The sequence below is a fragment of the Ambystoma mexicanum genome, chromosome 7q (genome assembly GCF_040938575.1).
Source record: "Ambystoma mexicanum isolate Mex_15411 chromosome 7q, UKY_AmexF1_1, whole genome shotgun sequence".
NCBI lineage: Eukaryota > Metazoa > Chordata > Amphibia > Caudata > Ambystomatidae > Ambystoma > Ambystoma mexicanum.
In genome coordinates this window covers 89,264,154-89,282,891 of record NC_090941.1, presented here as the reverse complement: position 1 = coordinate 89,282,891, position 18,738 = coordinate 89,264,154, and positions in this window count along the sequence as shown.

The window sequence follows — 18,738 nt, the reverse complement described above, 5'->3', positions numbered from 1 at the left end:
CGGTACCGTTATTAGCACTAAAGTCCCTTTGCGGGTCCCGTCCTTAATGCCTGCTAAAAGCAGGCGTTAAGGAAGGACCCTCAAAGGGAACTCGTAGTAGGGCGGTAAGGGTTTAACAGCACTGTTCTCGTTACCGGTGACCGTTAACCCTTACCACCCTACTTGTAATGACCCCCATAGAGTTTATACAGCGTTCCAAATTAAGAATAATCTGGTTCCGGACACACTTACAAGAGTGAATTTTTACTGTTAGAAAAAGCAGGTTATGCAGGAGGCTTGGAAGAAAAAGGGGTCCGATTTCGAGACTCTGGTCTTGTTCCTGGACTTGTCCCAGGCCACCCTCCTGAGAGGTAAATGGTTAAATGTAGTTACAGCTTGGCTGCAAGACCAGAAAACTACATACAGATGGGGCATTCCTTGTAAACTGCTTTTTGAAAATGAGCGAAAGAAGTATTCTGTCTCCAAGGAGTACAAAGTATCATTGCTGATGGGAGCAGAAGGCGCAGAAAAGGAGGACAATGCTGATGTACTGCCAGGACACTCCCAAGACTTGGGGAAGAAACGTCCCAAACCAAGGAGCCCCCTGAACAAGGGCAAGAACAAGTTGGCTAAGCCATCCCGCTGACGCTATGGTCCTGGTCCTCCTAGTTGCGGGACTGAGATCTGGACATTGGGTGTATGCTTTCATGGGCAGACCCTCTGTGCGGGTGGGGCTTTAGAGGAAGAACCTGGAGGGGATAGCTGTTTACCCTTGTTAATGGTGATGATGATGAGCTTTGATAAGAGGCAGTTGGTATGCCCTACGCTAAAGGCGAAAAGTGCGGGGAGGGTTGGTCCTATTGGGGGAAGGAGGTGGTTTGAATTTTCAACTGAATGTTATATGGAGCTGGGGGGGATTGACTCAGTCTTGGCACTGTGGATTTGCATCCATGCAAGAGTCATTCGGAAGGTTGCCTGTTTATTTTTATGAAGGTTTCTTGACATCTGTTGCTTTTAATGGCAAGATGCTCTTACTGTTAATGGTTCAACTCACTGAGGTTCATGATGTGGTAGCTTATACATGTTTCTTTGACCCATGAGGATGTCCAACTCCTGGAGTACTGAAGAGATCGCTTACAAGCATGTATAATTCTCAGACCTGACGTTGGAATTGCGGGTGGGTAAGTGGAATGTTCGTGGCCTCAATTCTCCAATTAAGTGCACGTTAGTTTGGGGCGATTGAAAGCTTTAAAATGGGGCATTGCATTTCTTCAGGAAACCCCTCTGTTGTCCCAGGACTGGAAGAGACTGAGATGCAGGGAGTTTCCCCGGGTGTATTTCAGCAGTGTGGGAGTCAAGCAGAAAGGCGTGACTATTCTATTGGCATGTGGTTCCCCTTTCCTGGTTAGAGATGTGCTGTCAGATCTGGATGGATGATATTTAACTCTTAAGAGTTCCCTACATGGTCTCCCCCTGACGTTAGTGGTGTTGTATGTCCCAAACAATAATTAAGACCATTTTTTTGCATGACTGATCACAATCATCCAAGAATTTAGACAGGGAAAATTAATCACAGTAGGGGATTTCATTTGTGTTATAGACCTGTTAACTGATAAAACTTCCCCAGCCTCCATGACAGATCTTCGGAATTTTAAATCCCTAAGAAAGATGTTGAGGGAACTAGATGTGGTGGAGTCTTTCCACTTCCATCAACAAGGGGAATGAGATTATACGTTTTATTCGGTAGTCCATAAATCCTTTTCTAGAATAGACTTGTTGCTGACTACACCCACCCTGGTGACCAGAACAAGCACCATAGACATAGATCCCACGCTACCCACTAATCATGCCCGGGTAACCTAAACCCTACAGGGGCTCTGAATCCCTCCTGCAGACCGAACGCAGTGGTAACTGAATGATGCAGGTCTGAGAGACTTAGTGACTAGGCAACACATGGCGGAGGCTATAGACAATTTCTTTCATGAAAATGAAAATGGGGCATATGGAATTGAGATTGATATGGGACATAGTCAAAGCAGTATTTCGAGGGGAGTTTATTGGGAGAACTGTGGCTTTAATGCAAACAAAAATCCAGACCCGCATTGACCTTGAAAAAGACCTTAGGGATAGAGAGGGGGACCATAAGTGGAGGAATATGTTTAGGAGAGCCGTTAGAATAGCTCGGGCCAAACATGAGGTGCTACAGGCAGACAAGGATGCAAATTCCCTATAACACAAAAAGAAATTATATTCTGAAGGGGACACAGATAATCAAATTTTGATAGCAAGTACCACACTTAGATAGAATTGTGAACATTAGATTGCGCCGGACCCAGATAGAATTGTGAATGATAGCAAGTACCACATCTAGTTAGAATTGTGAACATTAGCCTGCATCGCATCTAGATAGGATTGTGAAGGTTAGCAAGTGCCACACTTAGATAGAATTGTAAGAATGCTAGCTTGATTAGCATCTAGACAGGATTTTGAAGGTGGGCCAGTGCCAAATCTGAATACAATTGTGAATATTGGTGTGCGTCATACAAAGACAAGATTGTGAATATTAGCCAGTGCCATATCAGGATAGAAATGCAGAGATATTCACGTGCCACATCTATACAGAATGTGGAAATTTAGCACATATCACTTCTAGATAGCTATGTCAATAACCAATACACTAACAATTTCACCCCTCTGCATACACTTCTCAAACTCTAACCAAACACAACCACAACCACAACCCTAAAGCACAAAAACCGCACAAACTTCACTACACCGCAACAACAAAACAAACCACACAAAACTTTGCAGAAACGCACATGACGACTACCAACCGTAAAGCACCCCCAAACTTAGCGAACAGTGTTAATCGAACTGAAGCTGCCAACAGCACATCACTGCTCCCTTGCACTTATCCCGCTCATTCCCTCTAACTTCATCCCCCAACCCCTTTCCTTTTCAAATCCACCAGAGTGCCAAGGGACCACATTAACATAACATTAACATAGCTAAACTGAAACAAGCGCCGGTACAAAATCAAATTGGTGCTCTCGAGGATACCAATGGGGTCACTCAATGCGATGAGCAAGCAAAGGCTCTAGTTATTGAATCATTTTACACGCAGCTGCTGGGTATTGAAGAGGTGCCCGGCCGCTCTTTTGGATTCCTTTGATCTGTCTAGGCTTACCCAACTATCTGATTCAGACAAACTTGACCTGGAGAGCCCGATATTAGCACATAAGGTGGACATGGTTTTTCAAAGTCTCCTGAACAATAAAACCCCTGGGATGGACAGCTTCCCTAATACATTTTATAAAACATTTCAATACAATTTGGAGCCGCACTTGGTAAGAGTTTTTAATTTTTTGAGAGTCACTGGGAAGGTTTCTGGAATTATGGGAGAATCTAAGACTACGCTCATCCTGAAGCAAGAAATGATCCTGTGGAGTGTAATTCCTATAAACCCATTGCGTTGCTTAAGAGTGATGCAAAACTATTCACAAAAATGTTAGCTGATCACCTTACTGAGATCCTACTTAACTAATAGACATGTATCAGACAGGATTCATCGGGGTAGGTCCACTTTCGACAACATAACACACGCAATAGACTTGATTTAGCTTGGTACTCGTACAGGGCAAAACACAGTTGCCCTATCCTTAGATGCTAACAAGGCTTTTGACAGCCTTTAGTGGTCTTATTTGAGGCAGGTGCTAGCAGCCTATGGGTTTGGCCAGGATTCTCTAAGATGGTATTTGCTAATTTCCATGCTCCCTCCACACAGATCCGGGTAAAACAGGTTCACACAAATCGTATTAACATGAGGCTGGGAACTTGCCAGCGAGCCCTTTATCCCCACTTTTGTTTGCTTTGGCGATGGAGCCACTGGCACAACTAATTAGAAGTGACCGCCTAATTTCTGCCATTGTTAATCAGGTAGTTCAACACAAGCTTGCGCTTTACTCAGACAATATAAATCTGTTCCTTACCAGCGCAAACACATCTATCCCAGGGCTATAGCAATGATAGAGCAATTCGCCATGCACTTGGGCTTTACTATTAATTACAATAAATCACTGGCCTTGAATATTAATGCGCCAGAGGGGGCCTTGGAAACTATTCAACCTCCCCTTTATTTGATATGGGATGCAGATAAAATTTTATTTCTGGCTATTTTTTTTACTCTGATATTTGAAACACTATATAGCGCACATTTTTCAACCATCTTCAAAGAGTGTGAGGCAGACCTACAAAATGGGATAGCCAGCAAATCATGTGGCTGGGCAGAATAACGCTAAGGATGTTCCTTATCTCTCAACCTTTGTACATGTTTCATTCTCTCCTGAATAAGTTAACCATGAAACCCAGAACCCGTTTCTAGGGGACATTATTAAAATGTATATGGGGAGCACTCACTAATAAACAAAAAAGCCTTGCTAAGATCACCCTAGCAGGGGGCCGCATCCATTTAAGCGGTATCTCATAGCGGCTCAAATCAGTTCAGCTTTTGACTGAGGAGTAGAGGACAGAAAGAGGTGGGTGGACTTGGAACAGAGTACAACAGCCCTTCCCCTGGCTAGCCTTCCATCTCTGTCACAGATGGACAGCTGTTAAACTTCACTAGAGCTACCCTAACATATTGGGACATGGAGCCACGCATTGTAAAAATACTGGTGGGCTTGGGAGCACACTCTCCACTTTTGATGAACCCAGAATTCCACACAGGTATGGATGGCCATTCTTTTAGAGACTGGGAATCTTGTGGGAAACTTAAACTGGGTGATTTATACACCAATTCAGAGCTGTTGACCTTTTGAAGATTGCAAGGCTTGGTTTCCCTTGGGATAGAATGAGAGGTTTAGATATACTCAAATCCGTCATTGGATCACAAATGCTGATGTTATCAACATAGGCACAAGGGATCTGTAAGGAACGGCTTGGTATCATCAATGAAGACAGACACAAATGAAACACAGTTTGAGGGTGTTTATTGAATTTTAAAGGGTCGGTTTAACGCCTATCTAAACCTAAATCTAAGGATGGGAGCAAGCTACAACCATCAAATAATAATAATGCAATCCTAGTTGTAAGGAAGGCATGGCATCAACAGTAAGACAGACACAAGTGACCACAGATCAAGGGTGTTTATTGAACGTCAGAAAGTGTATAATAAATGCCTATCTAATCCCAAATCTACAGATGGGAGCAAACTACGACGATCAAACAATAATAACACAGTCCTTGTAGTGTCTTGTAAAAAAAAAGAGCCTATACTAAAAAATATGGTTGCCAGTCCTTACCTCTAAATACAAATAGTGTGGGGAATAATGTTTATGACAAAGAAAGAAGTGTTCAAAATGATATGTCAGGTGTTCAGGCCATTGGCTTCCCTTCCTCACATTTTCAGCATGGGACAAGGCAGTTCACTTGAGTATAGCACAGTCTCTGCCTTCCCTTGCACAAGGTTACAGTTCAATCATCAGCATCAGGGCCTTCGGAGCGCAACTATCCTTGCTTCTCAAAGTCTCTTCACTCAAAGGGCCTGATGCAACCAAATAAACAAGTTCTTTTCCTCTTTAGATTTTCACAAGTATTCACATCAGCTGATTCACTATTCGCTCAGGATCCCCCTGACCCGGGCTCAGATCCTTTTAGCACAAAGTTCTGCACAGGCTTTCCTCTGCCGGACTCAAGCCTGTCTTTCACCTTTCACTCTATCACGCAATGTTCGTAGGTTATTATTTTTTGGGTGCCTCGCCGTTCACCCTGGATCCTCCTTAGCAGGGTTCAGATCCCTTCAGCACAATTAGTCTCCCTCAGCCGGGCTCAGACCAATGTCAACTTTACATCAGCTATCAAAGACTTTCAAATGTGGACATGGTTTTGCTTGACCTGTTGCAGGACCACTTCGATTTCACAATTCTCTTTCTTTTAACGTTCGCACCCTTTCAGTTGGATACCTAACAGAGACTTTCAAATGAGCACCCATGTCATGCTGGACCACTCCTTGTCTATTGTATCATATCCTAGCTCCAAAATGCATTCACTCATCCGCTGTTTTAATAATCTTCTTTATGCAATGTTGCAGCTTGCAACCTTGGTTTCCACACAGCCTGGTTGCTGCTTTGTTGTGGGAGCAGAGGTCAGTACCACTGCGACAAACGCTTCTCCCCACCATGTCTATTGATGCAGGAGCACCCCCGGTACCTCTGACACACAATGCTGGATTCTTCAGCTTTAATTCCAGATCTTATGTTTCCTATTCTCAAAGGCTCATGAAAGATGCAGTCTTTCGGTGATAAGGTCAAGGGGACTTGCCCCCTTGCAATCCTCTTCATTCTTGCTGTCTTCCCCCTTGTATTAAACTGCCATCTTGGAACTGATGCTTCCTCGTGTGCTTTGCCTCACTCAGAGTGTGCTTTCATGCTCTGCCTTTTATCCATGTGGGGAAGGGTGATGGAAGTCAGGTGTGTGTAATGATTAGTAATTGCCTGAGTCTGCCTGACCATTGTATTGGGACATGCCAGGTATAGGGCTTGGGTGAGTTGACCGTTAGAAAGTGTTTGCACTGGAAATGATGGGATTCAATCCCTAAGTATCCTACCTGGTAGTATGGGGTAAAGGTGTTACAGGGAAGGGGACACTGCGCCTCGCCATCCGGTGTCCCACGTCCATTCCCCGAAGACCCCTCTTCCAGGTGATCCTCCTGCACTGGTCCACCCCAGTAACTGATGCAAAAGCGATGGTCGTGTCCTGGCCACCTGGATGACAGATGCCTGGGCACTAGCGGGTGAGACACCTTCAGGTTTCTCACATAGTCGAGTCTGTCAAAACAAAAGGGCCTATGCTACTAAATCTATTGCCAATCCTTATTTCATATTACAAAATGGTGTGGGACACTAGTGTATGCAAAAAAAGGAAAAGTATTCATGACAGTTGAGCAGTTGGCCTCCCTTCCCAAGCACGGGACAAGGCAGCACGCTCGAGCCTTGTGCACACTCTGGCTTCCTCGGCATTAGGACACAGTTCAACGGTTCAGCTGGTTCAGCTGGTTTCACACCACTCTGGCAAAGTCTTTAAGAAACACAAAGGATTCTCAAAAGAAGCGTCTCTTGTCAAAACACAGGATTCCTCTGCCTTGAAACAAAGTTCACTTTGCTTTTCAAATGCAGACTTCCTTTGTCAGAATAGAGGGTTTCCCTGCCTTGAAATAGAAATTCACTTTACTTGTCAAAACGCACAGTATTACCTTCTTTCCCAGTAACGGTTGGTACTTGTAGTTCCATTTGTTTCTCGTACAGTTCAATATCTCAGTATCAGGACCTTCTGTGACAAGTCTCTTTGCCATTCCAAGTCTCTTACTGCAGTGGGTCTGATGTAGCAAACAAAACACAAAAGTTCCTCTCCTTTGTCAAGATTCTCACATTCATAAATTCACGATTGGTCTCCCTCATCCGGGCCCGGGCCATGGATACCCCTCGACTGGGCTCAGAGCCCTTTTCACACAATGTTCACAATTTGGTCTCCCTCATCCAGGCTTGGACCATGGATCCCCCTCTTCTAGACTCAGATCACTTTTGACACCAGAATTGAAGACTTTCGACTGTGCGCAGGATTTTGCTTGACTCGTCGCAGGACCACTTTGATTTATAATTCTTTAGAACTCTTTAACTTTCACTTATACCACTTCTCAGCTGGATACCATACAGAGACCTTCGATTGGGCACACACGCGGTGCCGGACCACTCTGTCTCACAGTTTTGCTCTTTTGGACTACAAGTCCCAGAATGCACATTGAAGGTTGTAAGTGATTTCAATCCAGCACTCCAACTAAGTCAATGCCTAATATGGGATGCCCAATAGAAACCCTTATTTATATATTTTTATGTCAAAAGTTATTTTAATTCTGGATGATGTACCCTTATATAACGCCCCTCTCTTTGAATCCCCCCTGTCTCACTGAACCAAGAAGAAGGTTATTTTGCAAAGTTAAAAGATTTATTTGAAGAATTGAACAATATATAGATTACACTTTTAGGAATATGAATAATATCTGAATATCACACTTATGAATATGAACAATGATCAGCAATGGGTAATATTAAAATATCAACAATCTCTTTAATCAATTAGGAGTAGGAATAGGAAGAATATTGTGGCAAAGAATACTTTGTATGGGTTCAAGAAAATGCAATGATAGGAAAGAATGCAACACAGAAATAAAACTTGATATGAATTCAACCAAAGACAATGTAATCACTCTTTCCCCCTGTTATTACACACTCCCCCTGATATGCAATATGAAGAGATGGAATGAGGGCACACAGGTGTCAGGAATAACAATCAACAATTTTAGTTTCAATCCCGATCTCCCCCCCCCCCCCAGCAAGCTTAGAGAGAACAGTAATGATTTTAAAACAGGTCAATTGCTATTAAATGTGGTTTGGATAAAATGGGAAAATGCTAAAAATGATTTTAATTCGCTAACTTGGATTCAGAACTAGGGAGAGTTGCTTTGGATTGGTTCAGGTACACACTAGCAATGATTGTAGAATGATCAGCAGATTGAAAACGAAATTCAGAAGTTGAAAGCAAGAAATAGCTGTTTTTATATGGAGTGAAATGGAGCCAAATGCAAATTCGCTGCAACTTTTCCATATGTGAGAAACGCGATTACACAAAAACTTTAAGGAATTGGAATGTCGTTTTGGGTTCATTTGAACGCTGAGGATGTTAGCTTCAAAATGACGATTTAGTGAAGGTAGATTTTTCTCAAAAAGGTCAAGATTTCAAATTGAAAGATGCGCTGTTGAAGATTTAGAACAAACATTTCTTAACACTAGGGAGTCTATGGAGCCGCAAACTACATGGACAGCACAGCCACCTATCCAGAGGCGCCTCTGGATGGTTTCCATCTGCCTGAGACGATTGCCTTTCTCCAGAAATTATATATTAGCACCAAGATGCTTATGACTACAATTATCACAGGATTATTTTGAGGAGAGAAAGATTTAGGATAGACAAAAGAGATAATAATGCAGTTATGGATATATTGGAACGAGTTGGATGGGATTACTTAATACTAAGAGATGACTATGGACAGTTCTATGCTAAATACTTACAACTATGGCTTTGGAATGGAATGGGCCTGTCAAAGATCAGGTCAAGGGTTTGGCTGGGATTCGCTCGCCAACTGACAGGTCACAGGCGCTGGCTTCTGCTCTCAGCAAAGCACTCTGGTCTGCATGGCCTCTTGGACTGGATCTGACGGGTCGGTTCTGGGTACAGCTCTGTTCTATGGGTCTGGATCTTGGTTCTAGCAAGGGGTTCTTAGCTAGAAGCAGCAAAACAGCTCAGCCAGGCTGTTGGATTTTGTGGTGCCCCTTGGAAGTTTAGGGGTTAAAATCAGGTTGCTAGATTTTAAAGGCCTGCTGAAAAGGGTTCAGCTTTTGGGTTGGGCCTTTCTGCTTCAGAATTCTGGAGTCTGGATCTAGGTTCTGGAGTCTGGATCTAGGTTCGGGAGTCTGGATCTTCCTGCAGGGTGCTTTGCCAGTGGATCAGTTGATGAGTGAATGTGTCTGTTCCTGTGTGGGTCCTCAACAATCCCTATTTATCCATTTTCCAAAGTGGGTGGGGAGGCTGATTGTCTGTGCCCAACCCTCTAAGGATCTGATAGGTCATAGAATTCCCCCTCTCCTGATTTGAGAAAGGAACAGTGTGTCATGATGTGTCAGAGTGATGCTGCCATTTACAATCTAGGGAAGAACCTCCCCTTTGCTTTTACCCAGAAAATCTATTTTTCCCAAAAAACATATTTTCAATATGCACAACTTGTTAATAATACATATACACATCACAGATTGCCTAAGGTACGTTTCTGTCAAAATCTTATCTTCCTACGAGTTTTGGTTCATAAATGATAATTTTTCGCTCTTTTGGTTGGTTACACATTTTCGGATCTGTACAATTTTTTATACATACATGCACATACCCTCTGGGCATATTCCTGTAATTTTTCATGTTCTTAGCATAATCACAATAGCTACAATATTAAACATTTTGTGGTTCAGTCTCTGAATGTCGCACACATTCCAGATTAGTTTTAAACTGTGAGTGAATTTTTCATTTTAATAATCTCTAAGTTTCATATTTTTGTCAGTTCGGTGCAATATTGTATAAATCTTTTCCCAAAACATACAGTTACTTTAGTTTCCAATCCACATTTCCAGTCTGGCCCGCCTCCAAGCTTGGCTGAGTCAGAGAGTCACATGGTCTTCTTCCTGCCAGGGCAGCTGTTGTCAGTCACACCCGAATTAGCGTTTTCATTCAGCTCAAGAGAGTCCTTTGTCTACACTCAGAGCAACATGCCAGAGTGCCCCTCCCAGTTCCTTTCACACCAGCCTGCCAGTTTCTTAGCAGAGAGCAGGGGGAAGATTCCTTTGTTTGGGAGAAGGTGTGGAATGTCTTTGAAGCTCAGTGTGGCTAACTTTAACTTTTAAACACAATGTCTGAAATTGTCTTGTCTTAAAATATAACTTACATTTTTAACAAATACATCAACCAATTTCTTAATTCAAGCCTTTTTAAAATATAGTTTTGAATTGTCTCCACCTCTTAGGCTTCAGATAGCAAGTCTTTCTTTGGCATACTTTGAGTTCAATGTCCAACTTTACACATGACAGGTTTTAGAAATCGCCAGCTTCTGACAGAGCTGAGTAACGGTATTGCACCCATTTTTGACATATTTCTTTCCAGCAAGCAATCTTCAATGTGGATTTTCTTCTGATAAATGTACTTCTGTGGACATTGTATTTATTTGGATTCTTGAAGTAGAATGATGTTTAACCCCCAACAAGGAGGTTGGGTCTTTTGGGTGGTTTGTGAGCCATGATTTTCGCAAATTTGACAACCAAGAGAAACAGATTTTCAGACAGCTCTGTGTTTCTTTTGAAATCAACCTTGCTTTGTAGGCAGCCACATGATGGGTTTTGGCAGTGGTCTCCTGTGTTAACACTGAGATAGGCAAAAGTGGATGGCGGCCTATTTTTGGGATTTTTACTGCACACCTTTGGGTGAATTTTAGCGAGAAGCATGCTTTCCGGCAACCATTCTGATGTTCCTGATGCAAGCAATGCACAGGAATGTTGCAGGGCCTGGACTAGTGGGTTGAAACATCCCACAAGACTTTGTTCCCGCTTTGCCAGTTAAAGGAACTTTTGGGATTTACACAAAGTTCTTGACACAACAGGTTATCCCGCATAGCTTCCCTCGAGTCACAGGGTCTCCATCTTTTACCCTCAGAGATGAGGTTTTAGTGGGTCCTCAGTGGAGATTCACTTGAGGTCAAGGTCCAAGCACCTGTCGTTCAACTACCTGGGTTTCTGGAACTCACCTAGGGAACAAGCACTGATTTATGCACTGCCAGAAAATTGTTGCTGGAGTTTTGGTTCCGTGGGACACGGCTCTCCTGCCACACTGTAGCCCCCTTTGTACTCACAGGCTTCAGTGTCTTGACAGTCCATTCCCCCTTCTGTCTTCCCTAGGTTCTCCCAGCTGCTGACTTCTCCTTCTGGTTTTCACGGTTCCTTCAGCATCCCCTGTTCGCTCAGAGTGTACCTTGGTGGCTGACCTTTTATACTCTTTGAGAGAATTGGGTGTGAGTAGTTGTCCCTCCTTGCCTGACTCTGCCTAACCTCATTAACGAGACAACATGGAGACTGCTCACAGGAATCCATTGCCAATTGATTCCTATGGGTAATCCTCATGACTCCCATCTGCCTCTTCTTTGTCTCAGTAGTTGAACTTCTAGAATGGAATTAGGGATTGTGGGAATTGTAGGTTTTCCTGGAGATCAAGGAAAAACCATATAGGTTTTTGGCAGGGTCAAGGGGTAAATGTATTGTGATGGGTACATGGATTTTCTATTTGGTTTTAATTTCCATGGTCGTTTTCTCCTTTTTTCTTACAGAAAGGTACTGAGGTATGATGGGAATCTGCTGACAATATCCCATGACAACTGAGGGGATGACGGGTAGGGTTGTATCGGAATGGGAGGAATACCAATTCCAGGTGATCCTCCCTTGCTTGTTCACCCCCAGGGTTGGGATCCAAGAACGATGGCCCTCCCCTTGCCTCCTGAACAAAGGATCCTCGCGAATAGCCCGGGAGAAACGCCTCAGGTTTCTCACAGATCCCAGAGAGATTGAACTGACTATGGTGGAAGGAGTCACCAGGGGACGGACTGCCAAGTGCTACATTTGTTATACCCATCGGACGAGATGGAAAGCCCGCCATATATGCAGAAATGGGAGGCTGATTTGGGCATCGAAATCCATGACCCCTCATGGAGTTCCCATATGGGAACGGGCACATAAGGCTTCTGGTTGCACTGGGGGGAAGGAATGTGCATGTAAAATACTATGCAGGTGCTATGTCTCTGAACAGACTGCATGAGGTTAGCTGAAATGTGCCAGCGGCATGTTGGAGGGATGGCCGAGGTGAACAGGGAACAATCGGGCTTTTGCGGTGGTTCTGAAAATTGTCACAAGTATTTTGTAAGGAGGTTTTCTCTCCTATAAACAACCTCACAAGAGCCTCTCTCCCTTGGGACCTTAAAGTGATACTCTTGGGAGACACAGATGATGAGGGCGCATACCTGAGGGGGGGCCCAAAGGCGAGGGTCATTACCCAACTCCTGATGGCTGCCAGATTAACGTTAGCTGCTTCTTGGAAACTGCCTGAGGGTCCGATTATAATGGGTGAGATTGTGGAATATGATAGCCATGGAAAAGGTAACTGCCATACTTAAAAATGTGTTCACAGCTTTCTATGGTTCCTGATTTTTGGTAATTCAATTGCTGGGTACCCGAGAATGCGTGACCCACAAACTGCAGCTACTTAAAACTTTGAGCTTCTGTGATGATTGGTCTTGTTACCACTGTTACTTTGGTGACTTTATTTTATTTACGTTAACATCTTGTGTTTGATGGCTTTCTGATCTCTGTGCTATAATGTCTTAAGAAAAGGTTAAATAAAGCCTAGATCCCTGCCTCACAGCAACAAATTAGTTTAAAATATCCCTGCCTATCCAATTCTTGCTACTTCCCCTTTATTTAAAATAGATACCACACCTTTCTCAATAGACATGTCAGAATTTCAGCAGCATTCGAAGAATTCAATTGTAACAGTCTACTATACCTTCATGTATGTAAATGGCTTGTAGAAAAAAAAAATGTATGTTCATCTTGTATGGAGACTAGATTCCCTTCAGTGATGTTTCTGTTTAGTTATCTTGTAACAGCGTACATTTCTCCCTTTCAATGGGAAACTTTAAACAGCTAGAGAATGGGTAGCAAATAAACACCCTCTCCCTTTTGTCTGGAAAAACTTAGCATTAACAACAATATTCTGCTTCATGGTATACCCAGGTACTAGGTATGCAAGATAATTCTTCTGTGGTAGACTTCATTACAGAGAGAAAGAGTGAGGTGATCTCACTGTAGACACACCATGTACCTAATCTATAAATTATATTTTTCCAGAAGCACATACATTTCTAAAGTGTTCCCCAACTTCTCAGGAATGCACAATCCATGTTTATACTCCCACCCCTCAGTACTGTTGAATCGCAAGGCCAGGATGTAATCTAATTCCCTTTATATTATCACTCCCTTTAGGATTATTTCCCCTTTATGTTATACTCACATATGAATTTCTGTTTGGCTTGACCACAGACAGGTGTGCACCCTCTTAAGGACTGGTTCAATTATCAGTCAGCAAGATGGGATCAACTTTTCCTCCACAGCCTGTCTACTAGTTCTTCCACTGGTGAAGGGCTGGGGCTTTAACTCCTGGTAGTCCTCACTTACAGTCTCTGCTAGCAGTCCATCAAGGGGTCCAATGGGAGAGCAATCTATTTCTTCTCCTTCCTGTTATCAATTCTTCTTTCTCTCCTCACCATCAATCAGTGAGTGAGCAAGTGAGTCTGTCAGTGTCTCTCCTGAGTAAGTGTGTGTTGCTTCTTATTTAGAACACCTTTTGAGGTGTGTATACTTTCTCCAATCTAATTGGTCTATGTATGTGATTGGATAGTGTTACAAAAGTGACATTGCAGTAGCCAATCCTCTCCAAAGTCATTGGGCATATTAATGAAGGAGGTAGTTTAATGGGAGTAACTTCCACACCAGATTTCCCTACCGCTTAATTCGATGTCATCTCAGTGATTTCTTGCATTAAATATTGTAACATTCTGGGTTAATGAATTCCACGTGTATGACCACTTTACTAATCGGCCCTCCAAATTTCTTTCTCTGTCGTGAATCATACAACACAATTCTCATCAAGTTATCACAAATAATTACTGAGTTAAAGATTTTTCCATTTAACTCACTTCTATATTTATTTCCAAATTATTTCCTCATCTCAAAGTGGTGTGCTCGTCCGTGTGGATGCCATTACATATAATTCACTGGCCTGTGCCATTTTGCCACCTTAAAATCAAAATGTCCTAATGTCCTTAATTTGAATAATTAACAAATCACATTAGAACATACATGTTTACACCACCAAATAGAGTATTCCAAGATGAATGCTATACAAAAATAATTATTTTGCTGTGATATTCTGTTTCAGATTTATGGCTGAAATAGTAAATCCTATATAACTTTTAAAAAACATTTATTTTCTTTGTACATATTCCAGCCAATAACAGAGCATCTGGTGTCTTTAGTTTTTAAGCTGTTGGTGCAGGGCTAGAAGTATATGATTTATAACCCAGTCCATGGCAGTTGATAAAGTTTTTTGAAGTTTGAAGTTCTCAGGGTTTTGACTTTTGTCCTGCCCCTTTTGGACAGTATCATGGGTCTGTTAGATTTTCAGATAATACTTTACTCTTCCAGATAGCAAGAGTCCTTCTTTCAAGAGATTTTTGGGAGAGGGAAATCTCAGATTAGGCCACACAGATCTTCAAGTCAAGCTGGACCCCTAGTAGTTGTTTATTATCTTAAGTACACTGTACACAGATGCAATCCATAGAAACACAGGTTTAGGATTGATAGGAGGCCCAGCCTCCCTGTAACTATTTTGCAGAGACCATCTTATCATTATGGCTCACCCCCCTCCGCCAGTTCATCTCTGTGAGAAAGCAAGGGATATGTTTTCACATCTCATTTTGGTGGAGGTGGCATGAGCAGAATACAGATGTCAATTTCTGGCTCCATTTATTGTGGTCCGATTCACAATTTCAGCATTTAAATATACATTTTCCTGTTCCCCTTTACATTTCCCAAGAATACGGTAGTTTATCCATTGCAATGTTCTATCAACTCCCATCAAAGGTCCACATTTTCAACATCGGTAGGTTTCATAACCATGACCCCTGATTTCTACAAAGAAAATAAACATGCAGAGCAACATAAAATGCAAGCCCAAATCTGTTTTTCTCGTTCAATTTAGCACATGTGTTAATTTTCTCCTCAGATTAAGCAGTTCCCCATTTTAACAAAAGTTGCAGGATATTTTCTGGTACTTGAAATATTCATCTCAGGCCTTGTCAGGTACATTTTGTTTTGAGAGGACTGCAACCTTTGCACCTACTTTTTTCAAATTATGTGCGTAGTCCGCAGTGTACATATTTGTTTTTAAAATGACACCTTGCGCTGCATCTTTTCTTTGAATGTCATTTCCCTACCAATCCACCCCCCTTGCTCTTACTCTTTGCAACAGCAAAAAGGGGGAGGACAAGAGAGTTGATCACATTTTTGTTATATCTTTTTCTGGTCAGTCTTGGATGAGTCTTTTTCGGCACCACCACCTTCCATTCAGGGAACGATGGACATCTTATTTTCCAGCTAGATCGTCTAATTCTTTCCTTGTTGGAATCCCCTTTCCTGGCCTACAGGTCCTGGAAAGAAGTCTTCTGTTAGTGAAATACAGAGAGGAGGGTCTAGAAATGCTTTTTTAGTAACACATAGAGACACATATTTTTTACAAAAATAGTACCTCCTATCACAAAATGTTTAAATGACTCATTCATTAATACTAATCTTTTCATCCATTCATTCTCTCACATTCTAAGTTGATTACTTACCCACAAATTTTCCATATTACTCCTTTTCTTGTCTTTCGATTTCAGTCGTCATAATTTTCTCCAGGCCTAACTACAGATGGCTCCTCAATTATTCTCAAAACTGGGCTAGGGTGACAGATTTCCGTGGCTTCGTTTCTCTGAAAATCACATAGATAAATTCTGTAGCCTTTGTTGTTTTGAGGTTGTAATACTTCCTCATCCCTTCAGCAGACTTCTCCAGATTGCACCGCGCATATGCAAAAGCATGCTGTAGGTGTTTTTTCAAGTTGTCAATGTACTCATCAGTAGTTGAGGCATTTATCAATGTCTGCGCCTGATTTCAGTAAAGCAGATGTTGAGATAATGCCATTTTACGTCCTGTCATTAATTCAAATGGAGACCTATTGGTATCAGAAGACTGGGTAGATTGAATGGCCATCAGGAAAAGCGGCAAAGGGATGCCCCAAATTGGACCAGAATCAACCACAAACTTCTTCAAGATACTCACAATTATTATGTTGTATCTCTCAACACCGCCGCTTGATGTTGGGTGGCAGGCGATTTAAAGTTTTCTGTTCAATCCTAACATATTCCACATCTTTGTCATCACCTTACTGGTAAAATGACTACCTCTATCAGAATCAATCCTTCGGGAAAGACCGAAACAAGAAAAGATATTGTTCATCATCAAAGTGACAGCTGTCTCTGCCTTACAATTTGGGTCAGGAAGGCACTTATTCCATTTTGTGAAGAGGTATTTCACCATCAACTTGTATTTGTTTCCTCTGAAAGAACGGGTTACTGGTCTGATGAAGTCTACTTGCAAATCAGAACATGTAGTTCCTCTTTTCTGTAAAGGAGCTCTGTGCATGGGAGAACTTTGTTGGAACGTGAGCGCACACAAGACACCCCTTTAAATATGTGTTTAGATCCTGGCCCATGTGTGGCTAGTGAGCGACTTCTTGCAGTATCCCAAGGGTCATTTGAAAACCCCTATAACCGGCAGTGGCCGCGTCATGGGCATGGGTAGCATCAGACTTCGGAATGTGCTAGGCACCACCCTCTGACGGTACCCAGATTGGGATTTCCTCGCCAACAGCCTGTCTTGAATCTTGAACATATTCTAAAATTTCATCAGAATATGAAGATCTTCCTTTCTTTTATAGTCAGATTCTGCCAGATGAAACCTTACTGGTTCTTCTAAGTATTTACTGAATTTCCCAATGATGGGATCCTCTTTATGAGCAGTGATCAATTCTGCATCAGAAGCATCTCTACTCCACTGACCAGTCGTAAATTCAGTGTAATTGAGAGATTGTGATCTGGTGACTGCTGTAACCTGGATTTCTCCCAGGAGCCAATCCATATCTATGAATTCCCCCTAGAGCTTCTGTTTTGGCCAATTGATCAGCCAAGTCATTTCCAGTATTATCAGGACCCTCTATCCTGGAAACACCTTTGATCTTCTTCCAATAGATGGTCATTTTATTAGATGTTGTAAACATGCAGGTGCAATGTCACAAACGTAGGTAGAAATACAAACTTGTGAACAATATTGAATTGGGCATCTTCGCCATTTTGATTGCACTAGGTTTAGGCTTCATCATTAGTAATCCTCATTTCCGCAATGTTTCATTATGTTTTTTGACGTTATGGTCATCGAATAGAATTCTGGCCTAGTGCATACCAATGTTTTGCCTTTTACTGAATTTGGTTTTATTCCTGCAGTAATCCAAGAGAACCGTCAAGCTGCTGAATATGGCCAGGGAGCACAAGTATTAGCTATTATCTGGTACACTTTATCATTGGTTACTTACTATGGAGGTGAGCACACAATGAAATCGCAGATTTTGGCCTTGGCATACCGCAGACATGAATGCGACAGCAACTCTGGGATGCTTTAACGTGGGAGAGCTGGAGGTGTGGGGAGTAACACAGGATACCAAGTTATCTGGTCTCATGGAGGAGAATGGCATTGCATTTAGTTTATTTCTGGGGATGGCATATTTCGCTCTTCTTCCTGACTGCACATGATCAGGTCACCTGCTGGGGAGGCTCATCGAAATGTAACATGTTTTTGTACTAACCAATGGGATTTTTAATATTTATTTTAAATGTTATCACGCACCATATGCCCACACAAATAACAAGTAAGGACAAGGTGTCAGGCAGTCAAAACAAGGATGTCATTGAGACAGTAGATTACGTTCTCCTTAGCCTGGTTTTAGGTTGAACAGGGGAGTCTTAATGGATCTCTTGAATTCTACCAGGACAGGGGTGCTCTCAAAGAAAGGGGAAGAGCATTCAACTCCCTGGGTGCTTGTACCTCAAAGCTTGCTCCTCTGAATTTGGTTAACTTAAAACGTTTCCACCAGCTTATGGTTGTCATTGGAGTGCAAATTGCACCTGGAATGATTGACGATCAAGTGGTCAGTTAGATATTGAGGGGAAGTGGTTGTCCAGCAAACCATCAGTTTGTGGATATTATACTGTGGTACTGAGCATCTTAATCTGAAGTATTTATTTAATTTCTGTCATCAATTTACTCATAAAGGTGTTGCCTCTATCCGTAAGACTCTCTTTAGGGATCCCAACCCAGGAGAAGAAAGGTAGTAAGTGTTTTAATATATGTAGTAACGTGTTGCTTCTCAGAGGGAAGGCCTCTAGATACCCAGTAGCATAGACTAAGACTA